We start from the raw sequence: 15,887 nt of genomic DNA on the forward strand, positions 1-15,887 counted from the left end.
AGCTACCGTGAAGAAGACCTTAATTGGCTGGTATTAAGTTTTCCTAAATACCTAGCTTTATTTTGGTTATTTACTTACAATATTGGTCTCCCTGAAGTGTTGATCCCATTTTGTGGCCTTGACTTAAGTGGCTGCGAACATAGCAGTAGCTGAATACCTGCTTGTTTGTCATTGTACAATAGTTGGCTGGAGGTTCTGATTCATGCTCTGTGGCATGCTCAAAGTTTCCGCTCAGATTTCCTGGCCTGGACTTCACAATGCTATGTTGTGCCTCCTGTGGATCTCAAGTTCAGGTCTAAGATGGCCATGAGTTGTACCTCAAGTGTTAAGAGGTGGATCACCCACCTTACCTGTTGGGATGACCCAAGGGCATTTGCTCACCATGGCAGGAATGCAAGGACCTTGGCCTCCATGCACAGAGCAGGAGAGCATGGTCTTGAACACATGACCCCAGTAGACCAGAGTATTGCTTCACTGGTTCTCTCACCAAATGATTCGCTGAGAGACAAAGCCCGCTGTCTTATGCCTCAGTACAGGGTCGCTGATAGCCATCTCTCAAGGACTTATGACAATGCTGCCAGGATGGCACATTGGTGAGGGATGCAACGATCAACTGTTTGCTTTAATATAATTATTAACATTATTGTTGATTCTATACACGGCTTTAATGAACTCCTTTATACAGGCAAGTATGATATGAAATGACTTTACAGATCTCTGGTGATTTTTTAAAATGATTAAAAACAGTGACAACGCAAACACAACCCGAGGATGGCGTTTTGAAAATGTCCCACTCTGGGAGGTGTTAAAAATACAGTTTCAGGTCCTAAAATTGCACCTCTCCGTGTGGATGGCCCCTTAATCATTGATTTAATTTTGGCATTTTTTCCATTTTTCATATACCGGCTAATGTAAACACTGGCTTGGAGGAGTGTGACTTTCATTGTTTTTATGCCACTGTCAGTACTGTTCTCCTCAGCGAACAGGCATTTTAAATGCTGGGTGGGGGCAGCTGCGGTTTCCTGGGGGCATTGCTAGATGTGTGGGATCTGGTCCCCTTGGTTGGTCTAGGACAGGGGTGTCCAAATTTTTTTTACAAAGAGGGCTAGATTTGGTAAGGTGTAAATGTGTGGGAGCTGACCATTCAGCCTGAAATTCTTTGAACCAATTAGGGATGCAACAGTACAGTTTCTCCATGGTTTGGTATGCATCACAGTTTTTGGGCCACAGTATCGGTACAATTTCGATATCTTAATATAAAAATACTCAGACTAGAAAAGGCAATATTACATTGTAAAAATAATTACAAGCACAGATATAATCAAACCAAACTTTATTTAAACAATAGTGCACTATCAGATCAAATGAAGTAAATAAAGTTTAGTGCTATCCAACAAAAATAAACAACATTTTATCCGCTCACAGAAACTACAACTACAAATACACCATGCTGCTCCAAGTGAAAGAGACAGATGATGACGCTTTCGCTGGGTACGCTGAATCCTAAATTATCTCACACAGCGGACTTATACGAAGACGGTGCCGCTTCAAACTTCCTTTTCTTCAGAGTCTCGTTCACTTGCGCTGATTGACACTGAAGGCGATGAAGGCAGTGCAGAGTGCGCAGCGCTCATGTCTCTGCTCCTGAGTGGATCTAATCACACAGCATTGTGTATTTTAATACATTTTGACGTACTGAAACGTACCGAAATACCGCTGTTTGCCGTTGCGTATTGAACCGAACAGGGTGTACCGAATGGTTTAGTAAAATACAGAATACCGTTGCATCCCTAGAACCATCTATTTTATGAAATTTTTATTGCATATGACATCCTTCATTTCTTTTTATTTTCAAGTTTTTACCAAAATCCCTCTGCCTTTCGTATTTGAAGACCACATAAAATGAAGAATAATCTGTCTGGAAAGAAACACTTTAGAGAATATTAAACATATAACATTTCACACCTATAGTTCTATTGCTTTGGTCCGCACCGGTCAGAAAAATGTTACAATGTAGCAAACAGACGTGGGTACGGTTTGCTTTCACATATGCATAAACTAACCAAAATAGACCGCGAAGACCATCGGCATCGGAACATAAGTGCCACGATCACCGTGGAAATTTGGGGTAAGATGGGGGGGGGGTGTGGTGGGCCCTGGCCTGCCTCCTTGGTGGGTGGTCTGGGGGGGGTTCTGCTTCTGCCGGTGATCTGGGCCTGGGCCCTAGCGTTTCAGGGTGTGGGAGACTAGTGCGTCTGCGATTTGTTTGGGTGTGGGGTGTAGGGCTGTAAAGTCCAAGTTGACTGGTCGATTAATTGGTGGAAGTTGTGGCTCGACCAAAATTGTGATTGGTCGTATTTATTTAAATTGAAATGTATTTATTTTATGGTGAATTTCATTATGAGGAAAGTACCAAGTGCTAATGGGGTTGTTTAAAATGCAGCCAGCTGTGTCCCCCACTCTGCGTCTTCCTCTGCAGCGGCATTGGTCAGATGGTGTTGAAAGCACTGGAGAAGTCAAAGAACATGACTCTCACAGCGCTTTGGCCTGCGAACTGCAGCGGGTCCATTGCGGAGCTCACCACCGAGCAAAGATGTGTGAGGACCAGCTTCTTCATGGTCTTCATCAGATGAGAGGTCAGGGCGACGGGTCTGAAGTGGCTCGGCTCCCTTGTGTGCGCCGTCTTAGGAACTGGAACCACACAGGAGGTCTTCCACAGGACTGGGACCTTCTCCAGTCTGAGGCTCAAGTTGAAGTTGTGCGTGACCACCTCACAGAGTTGGTCAGCATAGTCCCTGAGCAGTCTGGGGCTGATCCCATCTGGTCCTGCAGCTTTCCTGATCTTCAGTCGCCTCAGTTCTCTCCTCACCTGCTCAGTTGTCACAGAGAGGGGGGAGTGAGGTGTTGGAGAGAGGTGGTTTGGCGGTGAAGACAGTTTGGGAATGGTGTCTGTGGCCACAGGAGAGCAGGCGTGTGAAGAGTGGGGGCAGAAGTGGAGGGGGAGGGGGGCCCTGATCGAATCGGTTGAAGTACTGATTCAGTTCAGTGGCCCATCTCTGGTCGCCCCCTGCTGTGACTCTGGCTCCACTCTGTCCATGACCTGTGATGTTTTTCAGGCCTCTCCACACGTCCCTCGTCCTGCTCTGCCCCAGCTGCTCCTCCAGCTTCCTCTTGTAGACGTCCTTAAGCCCAATTTATACTCCTGCGTAAAGTGCTCTGCGTAGCTACGCAGAGTCCTCTGCGTCGACGCAGAACCTGTCGAAGAGCCTCTGCGTCGTCTCCGGGTGCACGGAATATTTTTTAAGTGTCCGTCACTCCGTCAAGGGACTACAGAGACGGCAAGAGCTGCGATTGGTCCTCAGGACAGGCCGAGCTAAGCTGCTCTGTGCCGGCTCTCAGTGCGCTCCGGGCGTCCTGACAGAGGCGGAGCTGATCCCCGCCGATAACGCCGCTGCCGAACTATAAATACGTCATATCTTAACACACACAGCACATGTTTAGACTCTAAATGGCCAATTTCTTGCCTCAAATTATCTTAAAACTGCGTTCCGTGACACAGAAAAGTGAGAAACGGCCACTGTTTCAACAACAACAGTCTTTCTCTCTCTTTCTTTCTCGGACGCCATTGCTCACTGTAGCCAGAAGCACAACAACCTTGCGCAGCGACCCCTACTGATCGGGCGGGAAATTGCAGCGAGTGTCCGTCACCACGACGCAGAAGTATAAATGCTCAAGGCGTCTCCGTGGTGACGCAGACGGATAACGCATACGCAGTCGGAGAAGTATAATGTGGCCTTTAGCCTTTCTGATCGCCTTCTTGAGCTCCTCTCTGGTGTTGGCAAAGCACTGCACCGTATGGGTTTTTACAACGTTCTCCTCACAGAATTTTATGTAATCAGTGAAACAGTCATTGAAGCCATCGACGTCATGTCTCTCAACCTCTCCTTGGCTTCTTCATTCCACATCATTACAGTTCTTTTCTGTGCGCGCTGCCTCCTCACCACAGGTGTGTATTCAGGTCGCAGACGTATCAGGTTGTGATCAGAGCGGCCGAGTGGAGGGAGAGGGCGGAGGTGTACTCACCCTTTATATTTACATATAAAAGGTCCAGCTTCTTGTTCTCCCGGGTGTGGCACTTCACGTACTGTGTGAACGTGGGGAAAAAGTGAGGAAAGTGAGGTATGGTTGAAATCGCCATTTATGAGCAGGAGAGAGTTTGGGTGTTCCGTTTGCAGTGCCGACACTGAGCTGTGCACCCTCTCACATGCTGCGGCTGCGTCGGCTGAGGGAGGGATGTAGACTGTATACACAATCACGAGCGAGAACTCCCTCGGGATGTAATACGGGCGGATCCCCACCACAACAAACTCAATGTCCTTTGTGCAAACTTGTTCCCCCTCTTCCCAGTCACATTCCGGTCTGCACGTACCATCTTAAAACCCTCCAGGGAAACGACCGAGTCCGGTGCCTTCTTCGTCAGCCAGGTCTCAGTGAAGCACAGCAGACTGCTCTCCCTGAAGTCCCTCTGGTGCCGGGTCAGCACCGTGAGCTCGTCCGTTTTGTTCACGAGGGAGCGGACGTTTCCCATGATGATAGATGGAATAAAAGGACGGAAACTACGTTTTATCTCCTGTTTCCTCCGTCCCGCTCTGCAGCCTCGTCTCTTTCTTATAAATCCGTTGGAATCGTCCATTATGCGTTGAGAGAGAGAGCGATGTTGCGCAACGCCAACAGCTGATCCCTGGTGTAAACAATGAATCCGCTGAACGTGTCTGCCGACGGAGTTCCCAAAAGTGCCGAAAACAGCATTAAACAGAATGCAAAAGTAAAAAAAGTGGTCTCATTGTGCGCGTGGTGGCAGCAGGATTCGACCATTGTAAAGAAAAAACATAAAACACGCCAGAAGAAGGGAGAAAAACGAGAAAAAGTAAGAGAGAGGGGAGAGCCGTTGTAAGCAGCAGCTGCTCGGGCAGCGCCATCTTTACTATACTATACTTACTACACTCTAAGATTCATAGTGTTCCATTTGTATCAGTAATAGTCAATCACAGGTGACTCCAAGGTGGTGGGAGAGGGGCCCCAAATCAAATTCTGCTTAGGGCAGAAAGGCTTAAAGGCTTGGGCCGGCACTGACATAGAAAAAAACACATCAATCAACCTCTAGTTTTGACTAATCTTAGGTAGCTGGGAATAAGGAGGTAAAAATTCAACATTACAATCTGTGATTTCACTTGAGCTGCAATCACACCTGAGTACAAAAAGGATGCTCTTAAACAATGCTCTGCCACTTAACTAATTAAGCATTGTGGCTGAGCGAGGGAGATATTCAGCATTAGTGCCATTGCTGTGGGCAATTCAGTCCCACCAGTGACACCTAATTAGGAAGTTGATGAACGCGACCGCTGGGCGATATCCCCCGCCTCCCCACCGCGCCTCGCACATCAGTCGGTGAATAGCACTTAGCTGCCAGTTTTCATTCTCGGCGCTGTCTCCCTTTCTCTCTCTGCCTGTCTCCGTAATGCTGTGGCCACACTCGACAACCCTAAGAAAGGACGCCTTGAACTAAATGACATGTTAATTATAATTACTGGTAGCCATGGTAAATAAACAGTGGTGGAAGTGTTGAAAGTGTATGAGAGCAAGTCGACGGGGCGCTCTGACTCGTCAGGACTGGCAGTCTTAATTGTAAGTTTTGGCCTCCCCGTCATCATCATCCCTCTGTTTTTTTTCTCCCCTCTTTTTTTGTGTCTGTCTTTTTTCTATCCTCCTCTCAGGAAAGACAGTGATTACCCCTGTTGCCGATGTGCTGCATAATGGTATCAGCGCCGCCAACGGAGCAGTGAATTAAATTGTATCTGCAGCCGCTGTGAAGCCTTGATGAGGGGGGCAGATGCCTTTGTGGTGTTATCATTATAACACAATGGTCATGTTGTCATCAACCTTGCCATCGGCAATTGAAAAGGCATGATTGTGTGTTGGGAGCTTTTTCTTCTGCCCTCCTGCTGCCCCCCTCTCCCCCCCCCCACGCAACACACACACAACCAACCTAGTTACCCCCCCCCCCACACACACACACCCTCCCCCAGCCGTTTCGTTGTGAATAGGAGCAATTTTCTAAGAGCTATGAAATCACGTAATAGGTCCTAATATGCAGCTGCTTGGCACAGTGAGGCAGCTCCTATTAACACGGAAGTCAAACACAATATGTGTTTTGGCTGGAGAATCGCATGAATACGCCAACACGGGCCAGATTTATTCAAATCAAACTCCACACAACTGTCACCATTACAAAGACAAACCATTTGCTCCATCTTTTGACATATTGTGCCACCCCACATCAAATTCTGTCTTAACTTAAGTGATCACGGCAAAGCATTCAACCTGCAAAGAAAATCATTTTGGAATGAATGAATGAATAAATGAATGAATGAATGAATGAATGAATGAATGGTGGACTAAAGTATCAGGAATATATTTGTGCAGTGTTGGGAAACAGACTGGTGATGAAAGCTGGAGCAGTGACTGTGCTTTTCCAAAGCCATTATCTGTGTCCGCCTCGTATAGTCACAAAGTTGTGATAATTTCACAGAAATATATGTTTATTTAGGGCTAGATACAAAATTGCAATTCTTTTTTGGGCAGCATCTCACGACAAAACATTCCATCCCTACCCAATATCAGAAAATTATTTGTCATTCAGTTCCACATTTCAATACCCGAGCAGTAAATCAGAGAGCGGCTCTGATTTCACACAGAGATGCGCCGCAACAGGGACAGGATGTGGGTTGTGGGTTGTAGAACCTGCTACCTGCTTGATTTGAGTGACTGTCTGGGTGTGACATTGACATTGAAGTGTTGTGACTGCACACACCATATTTAGAAATAAATATTTATTGACAAAATCTAACAAAACTAACAATGTCACAGGTACAGAGAGACATACAGAGACAGTGAGAAAGGGCGAGTCCACTAACTTCTTGTAGACAGTGAATGACATCAGCATAATATGTGTCCAGTTGGCTAAAGCACAAGAGTATAATATATATAGTATTATATATATAATATATAAAGTGCATGTTTTTTTCATGTCATGGTTGGTAAAAGGCTAAAGTGCTGCTTGAAACAAACCAAAATGTGGTTAATATTTTTAATCTCATGAAACTGCTATACATGTGTCACATCTATACATGTCATCTACATTTGTTTGCTTTAAATATTGACATAGAAACAAGGGATTGGTATCAGTCTTGGTCTGTGTAATCATTCTTTCATTCATTCAATCATTCATTCATTCATTCATTCATTCATTCATTCATTCATTCATTCATTCATTCATCCATCCATCCATCCAGGTCATTGTTATCCAATTGGGCATGTAGTTTTACTTCAAAAACTACTGATTCAGTGACTTTTGGCTGCCAACAAATGGCTATGGTTACTACAACAAAACACATGTTCCTCATTAAATGCAAATGGAGGCACAGGGTGGAGCTCACAATATACTAAGACAATGTCAAACTCAAAATGCTTTAAGACTAGAGATCAATTTTTAATCAATCACTACATCGATGGCTACTATTCTGATCATCTATGAATTTAATTCAATTCAATTCAATTTTATTTGTATAGCGCCAAATTCATACCAAACATACATTATCTCATCTATTAATTTTTTTTACAACAACAAACCTGCCAACATTGGGCATTATTGACAAACACGGCCAGCACAGCCGTCTTGCCCAAGGACACATCGGCATGTAGATCGAACCCACAACCTTCAAGCTGAAAGACAACTTGCTCTACCACTGAGCTTCTGTCACCGTAATAATGTATGGGAAAATTTGTGACTTTATCAACACTGACTTTGGGCCAATTCCAATTCCTATCTTAACCCTCAATCTTAACCCTTAATCTTAACTGGCCCTCAAAACCAAGTATTGAGGGTTATTTTGTCACTTAGAAATGGGACACCCCTTCAATGCAGATACATCTTCAGACTGCTTTCGACGCCATCTTTCTTATGTGAAAACATGCAATGTATTCTGGGTAGCCCTTGCTCCCAAGGGTGGTCTCTGAAAATCTCAATATTGAGGGCGATACAGCCCTTAAACTCGCCCCTCAACTTAATTTTTCTGAGAATCGGGACAGCACTTGCACTAGTGGAAGCGCGCATTTTTTAGATTGAGGGTTAAGCAAGGAATTGGAATTCACCCTTTGACTGTGACTTTAGTGAATGATGAGGTTTAGACTTTAGTAGAGGAGCAGTAGACTGTTTGTGGATACTCCAGACACAGAGAGATTGTGTGTGAGTGATAGACTTAATCAGCATTAATCTAAGGCTGGCTTTACACGGCAACGCCCCCCGGTGAAACCGACAAAATATTTTATCAGATGTGCCTTTCCTTTAGATGGCGACGGCGTTTTTGGGGGCTTAAAAACGCAAAAAAATTAACCCACCCTCCAGAGTGGAAATCTTAAAAACGCTCCGCTGTCGCGTTCCCGTCTAAAGGGTAGAAAACGCAAAAGTGTTTTCTGAGCTGCTCATGCTGGCTATCCTCCTGTACACATTGACGTCAGATCCATGTGCATTACAGACAAACAACAACAAACATGTTAGATTATATCCATCAGTGCGACATTCTGTGTCTGAAGGAGCGTTATCGCAGGTCGTTCCTCCCTGCAGCTGTTAGACTGTACAACAAGTACTGCTCTAAGTAGACCCCACACACACACACACACACTCCACTCTCCATGTGCAATATACTGTTAATTTTCATTGGTGTAATATACTGTATATATTTTTCATAATGTAACATTTTTTTTTAAGTGCAATATATTGTCATTTTTCATACTGTCAAATTTTTTATACTGTAGTTTTCTCATCAGTGCAATATCCATATCCTTATTTAATATCCTTATTTAATAGCTCAGCCTTGTTTCCTTACACTTTAAATACTTTAAATTTAATGTGCATACTGTGTATATTCTGCAGAGCGGTTGTAATGTACATTCTACATTCTTTTTTCAAACCTATTTTTATAGTCAGTGTTAATATCTTTATATATTGTACTTTATAGATTCTATTTCTTTTTGGTAATGCATGTTTATTATTTATTATCCTTATCCTTATTGTGTTGCTGCTGTAACACTGGAAATTTCCCCACTGCGGGACGAATAAAGGACTTCTTATTATATTATTATTATTCTTATTCAAGTTGCCTTAGCTGTTCTGATACATATCCAGGAGTCATTTCAGCAATTACGCCGAGTTAATGTTTTGGTTTTGGACTGTGGGCTACTCAGCGCTACTAGAGAGAAGTAGAAGGACGTTTCAGTGCATGCGTGCACTCCTGGTGTTGTTGTATGGCAGTGCTTCACAGTGCCACCTAGCCACCTGGCATGCATACTACATCAAATTTCACACACTTTTGCGTCACCTTGTGTATGCAGATTTCCACCCAAAGACGCTCGTCTAAACGTGAAATAAAAAGTGGGAACGCAATGCCACTTTTGCGGTTTGTGTTCAGATCGTTGTCGTGTAAAGCTAGCCTAAGAGACATCTGTTTATATTTAAAAGCGACACAGAGTGAGAGTTTTAAGCTGTGCTCATGTGGCAGCCCATGAGCCACTTCCTGACTGTACTGAAAAAGAAAGTGGATTTGTGTGAATTTCAGGGATTTCAGAACATCACCTACCTCACAGCTAGAGAAGCAATATTTCTTTATTTTTTTTTTACAGAACTTTGATGGAAATTTGTCAAACCATTGTTGTATGGTAATTTATATTACTGCCACCTGGTGGACAGGAGTGGAACAGCTTGTTGTGGCTGTGGGTCATTCATAATCTTCCTTGATGTTTGACTGTGGCGGAAATGCAGACAGTCCACAGGAACATTTTAGTTACCTTAAAAAAAACAACTTCCATGTCCCTTTGTGAAAATGAGGAGATGAACTTACCTTGCTGGATCTCACTGAGCTCCTTGATGGCTTTGTCTCTCTCCTCCTCCAGCCTCTTGCACTTAGAAAAAAAAGAACAGACAGAGGATCAACAGCATGAAGCAGATACTGACTGGAAAAGCAGCTTTCATATGATGACAACGTGTTGCAGAAGTTATACATAGCACTAAAGGTAAGATGCTGCTTAAAAGCGACTCTGCTGTTACATCTTGCATGTATGCCATTAAAGGAATAGTGCGGTTTCATGAGGAACTGTCATACAGAGTGGCCCCCTGCACTTAGATACAGTAGACAGGCACACGCTCAGTGAAAACATGGCTGCTATGGGGAAACCTTGCAAAACAGATTTGAGCATCTTGACAAAAGGCTCATCTACTAAAATGTATATCTTCAGAATACTTTGTTGCTTTATCTCATCTTTATGTGGCTGTCTTATCCAAGCTCACTCGACTTTGCAAGTCCATAGTGAAAACCAGTGATTTTTACCTCTGTGCAAAAGTCTACATTTGAGTCAGTACTTAATACAATCAGCCTTCAAAACACCTGACTTATGACTGTAAAGATGCACTGTCATCTTTGTTTGTTCCCTCACGCTCTCTGACTAAAACAGCTGCACGCCAAAGTGATACGGGCCAGAAAATAACTGTTACATACTGATCTGCAGCCTTTTATTGTTCAAACGTGTTAACATAACATATGCATGCATGTTTGTGGTTTAAAATGTTAATTAAGGATATATAGAAACTATTAAAAATGGCTATAAATATGGTCAAACTCTGCTATAACACAAATCATTTGGCTTAACATTTTAAAAAGGTGTTATTAAGTGACTTTTTAAAAATATAATTTTGTCGATAGGAATTATATTTTTTAAATTATATTATATATATATATATACATATATATTATATATATTAGTAGGGGTTAGGCTTTAGTGTTTTTCACAAGTTAAATTTTTTAATTTTCAATTCAATTGAATGGAGGAGGTCCATATAATAAAATAAAAATAAAATCAACGCATACGAGTACAACCACAGCAATCAATTTAAAGGAATTCATACAGAGGCCATTGTATTAAGAAAATGCTTTAAATGCGTTGTATGAACTACCAAAGGCAGCTCTTCATAAGGCTGGTTAAAGCCTCTATGATGCTGTTTGGTGATTCATTCAAGCGACATATAAAGTTGCATATCAGATGTCTTTGGAGAGCTTCACATGAAAGAACACAAACAGTTGAATGACACTATGCGATCTGGGAACCTTGTAGGCCACGATGAGCCTCCATACTACTTTTCCTGTCGTTGCACGAAAGATGTGCTGTATACATGGCTGTGCAAAAAGCTTTTTATATTAATAATTTTTTATACATACTAAATTTAAACATATTAGCCTGAACATATTCTTTATCGTTCAAATCCTTAGTAAGAAAACATTAACAGAAGAGGAGACAGAATACAAACACCGAAAGTTACATGAAATGATGCAGATACAGCGTTGCCCCATTTGACCCTTATTGCCTGATTGACGTACCAGAACACGGGTTTTCTGACTGATCTGCAAAGCAATTTCAGGAATAATTTTTCATGATAGATTCTGTCAAAGGCCTTAGATGCATCAATAAAACATGAATACCTGACAACTATTTCCTGTGGTGTATAAATACACATTTGAAGCCGTTTTCTTTGTTTGTTATTTTTAAGATTACCAGTAGTGAGAAGAAACATTTCCAACCTTGTTAACATAATTATTTAGAGGACTTTAGAAAAATACTGACAACGGCAATATGTCTGAAATGACCCGTACTGTTAAGTTTATCACCTTCATGACATTAACAACACAGAGGTGATCTGGAAGGACACCATGAACTAAAAATCCAGTAAAGCACATGGCAAGCAGAGGACAAACCTCGTTATTATCTTGCATCATAAACATCTACTGTCCTTACTACCATGTTAACAGAGAAGTCGACATTTTCAACAGTTGCATAACTTTCACAGTTAAATTACTTGTTATAATGTTAATTCCAGTCATTTATCTGTGCCACAGTATCAAAGTTTTAGTTATTCATAACTCTGACCTCTTTCCAAAAATCATAATTTTATTATTCTACAGCTTTGTGGCAAGTGAGTCAGCTCTCATAGTGTTCTAGTTTATTTCAATAAAGCAAAGAGCATATTTAAATCTAGCATTATGTGTTTTGGTTTTTTTTTATCTTCAAACAATGAGCCCTGTGTCAGCCTCCATAACTCTGACAGCATGTTGCTCAGCTCAGGTGTTATGCACCTTGTTCCTATGTCTACAAAAGGAGATATCACCATATCATCATACATGCCACATGATGTGGGTTTGTACAGTTCATATTCATATACACATTAAAGCAAACAAAACTTTTTAAGAACCAACATTTCTTTTGATTTAATCATTTTAAAAAATACACTTGTTCTTTGCGCTTCCTGGTTTGTTCTTTGCGTGTTTTTTTGCTTGTGGGCGGGCCTTAGGACCGGAAGTCGTCACAGGCTTGGAATCTAACGTTTGTCAGATTATAAACGTTTTTGTCAGATGTTGATGGGAAAGCTTGGGGAAAGAGTTCCAGATGGACAGCAACTCCATGCCCATGACGACTTCCAGTCTATTGAGCTGTGACTCCTAAACTCAGTAGCCAATCAGCAGGCAGCTTTCTAAGGCCCACCCACAAACAAAAAAACATGACACAAAGAACAAGTGAGGGAGCGCAGTGACCCACAACTGAAAGTCTTAGAGGCGCAACCGCAAAAATTTAGAGGCACACACCATAAATCAACATGTTAACCAAATATTCACATTTCTACTAATTTCCACTGCATTACTAATCAATACTTTGATAATAGATGCAGAAATTACAATGTGCTGTTTCAAATTCAGTGTCACATTGGGCACTTTTGAAGATGCAACACAGAAGGTAAACTGACAGCACCATCGTTGTCATGATAGTACAAATGTTAAAAAAAATAGTATACTTTCAGAATTTAAAAAGTGCTTAGTAACCTTTTGGTCATTTCAGTGAATGACCATTTGGTTTGTCATTTTGACTGACCACACATAATTAATATGTATCTTTCACATGCTTACTAATCACTTCCCCACTCACTTCTATGTCACATATGCAACATACAAATAGACAATGAAGAAAACGAGAACTCTATAAGAAGACTGTCCGACCATATACCATTTTATTCTGATACCCCAAGGGAAGGGTGCTAAAGAACGGAACTTATGGTGCTCGTTATTTTGGTGCTATTCTTAATGGAAACACAAAAAAATAGAAACCATACTGTACCGAACCAAACTGTTCCACTCATATATATACAGATATACACAAAACCCTAAAAAACCCAACTCTAAAATCAATTAACATTTTATTAACAGATGCAAGCGCACACACGGAGCAAGTTGCATATCTTTTAACAGGGCTCTTTCATAGTTGCCACACACAACAGTCATTGATTATCATGAACTGGGAATGTATAACTGACTCTTCTAAAAATCCTAATCACCAACAGATCCATCTCAACTTCTTGGATCAAATGTATCTCTCTTTTATTTGTTTTATTTTATGCTCTTAATGTACAGATATGTTTTGGACTTGTTGAAGATGTATCTCGATTTTGCTCTTTATTGACGAAAATACGATATGTTTCTACATATCAGAAAGAAAAAATTCTTAATCATTGTGGTCATTTGCTTGTTGTTTAACCTTGAAAACAATAAAAAAATTATCACAAAAAAATGTATTCAGTACTTTGACAAAATGAGCACACATCTACAGCTGTTACGGCTGCTCCTGCAGCTACATCTACGATGGTGATGGTGATTTCACTGCTCATACAATAACATGAGTGCAGTGTGACACTTACCTCCATGGATGCTGTGTCGTGCCTCCTCTGTAGGCTTTCATACTCGTGAAGAGCTATGGGGAGCAAAGGATGCCAGTAAGCCATCTTCATCAGTACAGACAAATGCCAGTGAAGAACACAGAGGTCACATGTTACTGATTCAACTTATCCGGCATGTGATGACTTCTCATCCAGTGACTACAGCCACTTCTTTCCAGCCTCTGGAGGAAGTGCTAAGAGTTATTATTAGTGACGTGCCGACTGTGCTGCAACTTATCTTCCCTTTAATACTTTATATTGATTCTTCTCTCTAATAATTTTAATCTATTTGAGGTATTTTAGTATGTGCTTATAGCTGGCCTCTGGTGTCAGATTGGGTAGGGCTCTTTGAATGCTGAAGAACGCGTCCTTAACTCCTCTGCCACTACAAGATAAGCATGGGTATGGTGTAGGGCTGGGCGATATATCGAAAATTTATCGTTATCGAAATGTACAACAATAATCAACGTCATTTTGCCTTTATCGATACATTCGATAATTTAAAAAAAAAGAAAACAAAATAAAAGTTGTTTTTGGCTGTGTGTGTAGGTAAGCAGGCTACCTGTATGTTCATGTACCTTTAAGACACTCGGACACTTATATCAGGCAAATGGTCAATTAATGCAAATTAGGCAATGACGTCATTTAGCAACTTCGAACTTATCGTTCATTTATCTTTATCGAGGTGAGCTGCTCAATATATCGTGATATTGATTTGAGGCCATATCGCCCAGCCCAGGTATGGTGTCCCTAATAAATAAGCTCAATAAGCATAATGTAAACAGGCCTATGAAGGACCTTAAGACTACACTGCAGTCAATAGGGCTGCAACGACTATTCAATTCATCAATTATTTGATGTTAAGAGTGTTGTTTTACAATAATTAAAACAAGCTCTCTGATTTTTCAGCTACTTAAATGTGAATATTTGCTGGTGTTGTTGCTCCATAAAACAAATAAATCATTCTAACTCATTCATTTTGGATTGTGGACAAAGAGAAGTCATTTGAGAACATCATCATTCCCAGGTTTGACAAACACTGATCAATATTCGATGACCTTTTTACGAACCTAGTACTCGATTAATCAATATTATATAATCGACAGAATCAGTAATCGATTATGAAAATAATTGTTAGTTGACACTGCGATATCTCAATATCTAAGGAAGCCCAGAAGTCCTGCCAGTGTCACAACAGTGTCTGTGAACTCATGTCATGCTGGGCATAATATAGTAATATGCACAAAGATAATGTGATGTCAGAAGACTTTATTATTGTTATGAGGGTTAGGTGTCTGCTTTTGTCTTTGCTTTTTCATTTCCCCAGAATGAATGTTTTATTTTAATATTAGGAGCTGGGTCCACTCTATGGGAGGTCAACAAGTTTTTACAGTAACCCAAAATGGACAAACTAAACATGATGCTAACTGAAGGCTACATAGTTTCTCGGAAGGTGAGGGAAATGTAACTTTACTGTAACTTTAATGACCTCTAATGAGTTACTTTTCCCTCAAAAGATAACACTGTAATGTTACACATTGTACTGTGATGACTGACTTTCCAAAGCAGCATTCTCACTCTGACACAAGTTGTGATTATAGAAAGTAGTTAGTGTTATCAATAACACTTGAACACCTATGCATACTTTAAACCAGGTCATGTGAATGTAAGAATAAGTTAAAGCACACAAACACATACTCTAAGCCTACACTTAGTTTGCCCCTAATGCTTACATTAGCGGTAAGGTAAAACCTTGAAGATTCATGGGGGAAATCCATGTACGCATTCAGCTGAAGTTGCTGTTGTTTCGTCATTCAGTATCATTTAAGTTTTCCCTCTTAAACATGAAAGAGTTAAACATCCAATTTATTCATGTACTGTACGTGTATACAGGGTGCATAAGTTAGCAGGAGGTTTGATATTCGCTGGATATTGATTTTTCGAAAGACATTTTCCCAATCAACACATTTTCCCATTCTGATTGCTGCAGTAGTTGCCAATTGTAGATAGCTACTTACTA

At 41.2% G+C, this 15,887-nt stretch overlaps 1 protein-coding gene across 1 annotated transcript in view; it reads right to left on the minus strand.

The window, feature by feature from the left end:
- shtn1 (shootin 1) overlaps window positions 1-10,017 on the minus strand; it is a 53,370-nt gene extending 43,353 nt beyond the window's left edge. The window contains exon 1 of the mRNA XM_083897727.1: window positions 9,957-10,017. The gene's annotated coding sequence lies outside the window, so the exon portion shown is untranslated. The remainder of the gene's footprint in view (window positions 1-9,956) is intronic.
- Window positions 10,018-15,887: the final 5,870 nt, after the last annotated feature.

The sequence above is a fragment of the Microchirus variegatus genome (genome assembly GCF_963457635.1).
Source record: "Microchirus variegatus genome assembly, chromosome: 11".
Taxonomy (NCBI): Eukaryota; Metazoa; Chordata; class Actinopteri; order Pleuronectiformes; family Soleidae; genus Microchirus; species Microchirus variegatus.